A 4,745-nucleotide genomic window follows, 5' to 3' on the forward strand; every position below is an offset into this window, starting at 1 on the left:
TTGGTAGCGCTCCGTATGGTAAGGAAGATATTTTCCAAAAAAGCTGTAATTATTTTCAGATATTCAACTACAGAGCTTGCTTAACCTGTAACATAAATTGCATCGTGGGCCCACATCAGAAGCCAGAAGGTAAACAGCATGCAAGCAATTATTAGTGCTACCGTAAATGAGTGCAGTGGTGCCTTGAGGAATCCTAATGTCGCTCCTTTTATTCACGCTTTAACTTGTATTACGTTTTTCCCAACTTGTAATGCTACTAGAAAATGACGCCAGAAACCTCAGTATCTATATGTTGTTTTGGCAAGCAATTGTCAGCAATACCACAACAGTTTACGTCCACTCTTTCAGTAAATTGATGCCACTGATACTTGTGTGACTTCACGTGATACAGTATAAATGTGGGCTTAAATCACGTCACAATATATGATTTTCGTAACCAACCGTGTGTACCCTGGAAAATAGATATCTCCCAAATGCTACAAAGCTTTCACTTAGTGTGCATGTGTATGTGTGTTGGGAAGCGGCTTATTAACTGATCTAAAAAACGAAGCCATTGCGTTTTCGCCGCAATTTATGGGAATCCAAGACTATCGTGTGGGCGACTGAGCCAGGATGGTTTTGCCTCCCCACCACATGTACATAGGTAGCCCACAAGAGCAAATCTACCATTAACACCTCACCAGTACATGGCCGAAGTGGTCATTCTAACGGTTAGAACAGCCTCTTTGACTAGATGATAGAGTTGTGAGAATCGTACTGACAAGAAGTGGGCTGTTCGATTGTCGAAAACAGTAGAATTAAGGGCTAGTGTCATTGTCCCTACCAGGCCAGTATCTGTGTGATGAAAAGTCTTAATATAACTATCTTAAGCTGTCGAAACAACGTTAAAGTGAAAGAACAAGAAGTAAAATATCATCTTAAGCTGTCGAAAGAACGTTAAAATGAAAAACAAGAGGTAAAAATATCATAATATGCTTTCGACGTAGACGTTTTTGTAACTCATTAATAAAAAGTAGGTACGTCAAATAACAATTACAATTGTAGTGTAATAGTGATTGAACAATACTTTGATCAATCATATATTGTTATTGGTCTTAAACCTGTCGCCCACATAAGTTTGCTTTTTATAAATATTTCCTTCTATTGATTAGAAATAACGACCGTGTAAGGTAATGAAAAATTCGGATGGTTTCATTATAGATAGGGATAAAGCAGCCGCGGAAAGAAAGCAGCAAAGGGAATGAAACACGTGACAACTAAAAACTACAGAATTTCTTACAAAACCCGGATAAATACTCATGTGTCCTCATTTTTTCATAAGTTCAAAGTAGAAGAAACTTTTGCCATTGCTTGTTGAGGGGTGTCGTAGAAATAGTATGACCTACCACAAACATCGTATTCAATAAGAAGAAAGGGTATTTCAAACGCGTTTGAACCCCTTCGAAAGAAGGATTGACCGTAAAAGGCAATGTTGTTGAACAGACGATCCCAAATTCAGACGGGATACAGTAACTGTAAAAAATAACATTTGATGGAAATATCAATATTTAAAACATATATATAGCAATACGATCTTTATGTTCGTTTGGAGAAATTCAATTGAAGGTAAAACGCTTTTTGCAAATTGAGGGCAAGTATGTATTGAGTTTTAAGTTACTATTCGATTGCTTTTATCCCTCCTCATATTGTTGGCATTTTAGAGCAGGGTACTGTGTCATTGGTCAAAATGCAAACAAAGGAAAAACATTATGATAAAGCTGAGCCTTGTTGATTGACAGTGCATTTTCGAACAACAAAGATGTTGAATGTATTTCTTTCCCATAGAGAGTTAAAACAAGGCAACCCCCCCCCAGGAATGGGGACGACGGGAAAAAGAATTCTAGAAATTTGGGAGACGGACTATCTGTTGCAGAGGCCCCTTTGAAATCCCAGAAATAGTTGTAGACCTACTTGAACAATAGTAATCATAACAAACTAGTACCGACCGCGGCATAAAAGCGAACTATGATCGTTATAGTTTATATGCTATTGTAATATAAATTACGCTAGAACCCAAACGGGATTCGAACCCCCCCACACACACGGCAACATCGCCTAGCTGCTAGCCTCACACAAAACCAGTCGGCCACTGCTTCCAACCCAAAGAGTTGGTTGCGACCGAGCAACACGGTGTGCGTGGAGCAGACGACACACAGACACAGTACACACACATATAGTAATCAGAAAAGCACGAAGCTTTTTACTGAGCTATCAGACAGACTCGGGGACAAGTAAATATCCCCCAGCAATACTGTCCACTCAGGTTAAAGAAATATAAATTACACTATAACCCCAACGGGATTCGAACCCCCACACACTCACGGCAACATCGCCTAGCTGCTAGGCCTCACACAAAGCCTGTCGGCCACTGCTTCCAACCCAAAAGAGTTGGTCACAGTAACTGACTTAGATGTTGCAATTCTGTGCGCGACCGAACAACACGGTGTGCGTGGAGCAGACGACACACAGACACAGTATACACATGTAGTAATCGGAAAAGCACGAAGCTTTTTACTGAGCTATCAGACAGACTCGGGGACAAGTAAATATCCACCAGCAATACTGTCCACTCAGGTTAAAGAAATATAAATTACACTATAACCCAAACGGGATTCGAACCCCCACACACTCACGGCAACATAGTGGCAAGCGTGAATGACGTGCATGCGATCTCTGGAAAACGATATTGTTGTGATAGATAGCTAGACAAGTTTTTCTTAACAAACGTTCTTCCTAGAAAAACTGAGAAGACTTAGTACACTCTTTCGTTGTCTAAAAACGAAGGATTTTTAATGTAAAGCTTAAAGTTGGCTTAAACAAGATACTTTGGCGACTGATACAAAATCAAATGGCCATCATTTATGAGCAGTGAACGCTTCATGAACGCATGCCTATGAAACACAACACTTCATTCGGTCAATACTTTCTCAGCATTCCGTCTATTTTATATAATTGTGTACATACGAAAAAAACAACGGTAAAGTTATTGCATTGGTATGAAGTAACAGCAAAAGCGTACCTACTACAATACATATGTGTGGACAAAGTTTATAATTTTAACAGCTCTAATGGTAAATATAAGAGAGATCGACGGTGATATATGATAATTATTATTATTAAAATTATTTTATTTCTTAAAAGCGCACTACACTGCGTGTCAGTGCTCTTTTCAAGACTAAAAATGTATTTCTGGAAAGATAAGCATAAAAAAATAAAATGTCTGTCTGGCGATAAGAAACAAAGTTACACCTTGTAATATTCCTTAAAAAGGTATGTCTTAATACTACGCTTAAAAGAATTAATAGTACAGTTTATGTCAGCATTAAAAGAGAGACCGTTCCATAAAATCGTTGCTGCGACTGAAAAGGCACGGTAGCCGTAGTTTTAGTTGTCTTGGTAGTGTCGCGCCTCAGTAAAACGACTTTGTCCGATGAACGAAGGGTGCGATTGGAAACATGGGCGTCTATTAGTGGACGGAGATAGTCTGGACATTTTCCAGAGATAATGTTGAAAGTCATGAGAATGAGCTTAAAGTTACTTCTTTGCTCTATTGGTAACCAATGGAGCTTATATAAGACAGGTGTTATATGATAAATTTCCTTGTACTGGTAACAAGTCTAACTGAAGCATTCTCTACAGATTGTAATTTTTGTAGTTGGTAGCGACTGATTCCATATAGCAAGCTGTTACAGTTGTCTAAACGCGATGTTACAAACGCGTGAACTAATTTCTCGGTTGTCGAAGTATCTATCAGGGAGCGAATTTTCCCTACTTTATGTAAGGCAAAATACGCCGATTTAATATATGTTGTTTATTTGACTCGTTATGAAACCGTCAGAGTGAACGCGACACCAAGATTGTGTACCGTACAAGATGAAAGTATTTCTAACTCTCCAATTTTGAAGCTATCTAGGCAATCTGTATCTTTCTTGAAACGTGATCAAAAGTGAATTACTTCTGTTTTATCATCGTTTAATACCCGCGTGTTTGATTTCATCCATCCACGTAAATCCTCAACACATTGTTCTATATCTACTAGCATCATCAGGCGTGTTACAGACTGCGTATATTACTGAGTTATCCGCATATTAGGAGTAATTTAAATCATGAGATCAAATTATATCATCGAACTGTGATGTATATACTGTAAATAGTATTGTCCTAATACAGAACCCTGTGGAACACCGAATCGCAGAATTGCCTCGCGTGATGTAGTGCTTTTAATGGCAACGTGTTGCAAACGATTTGACAGATATGAATGGAACTATTTACGAGCTGTACCTGTGACACCAAATCGCCGTTCTAGTCCGTGAAGCAAAATACGATGATGTAGAGTGTCAAATGCTGCTGACAGGTCAAATATATGGCGCACAGAGATGATACATTATGAGTTGTTAAATGCGATTTAGGTCTTTTTGGGCAAGCATAGATTTACGTCCTTTGGGGGAAGCATAGTGACCATGAAAAGCGCCCCATTTTGTTTCGGACTGTTTGAACGCTCAAACCTTTATATTCCTGCCTTGTCAATGTCTATCCTCTCTGCCATAAAACTAATGGCACTTCATGAGTGAAATGTTGACTGTTTTTTTCGATTGGTGGCGCTCCGTATAGTAAGGAAGACATTTTCCAAAACAGCTGTAATTATTTCAGATATTCAACTACAGAGCTTGCTTAACCTGTAACATAAATTGCATCGTGGGCCCACA

The sequence above is a fragment of the Ptychodera flava genome (assembly GCF_041260155.1).
Source record: "Ptychodera flava strain L36383 chromosome 3 unlocalized genomic scaffold, AS_Pfla_20210202 Scaffold_27__1_contigs__length_13241970_pilon, whole genome shotgun sequence".
Taxonomy (NCBI): domain Eukaryota; kingdom Metazoa; phylum Hemichordata; class Enteropneusta; family Ptychoderidae; genus Ptychodera; species Ptychodera flava.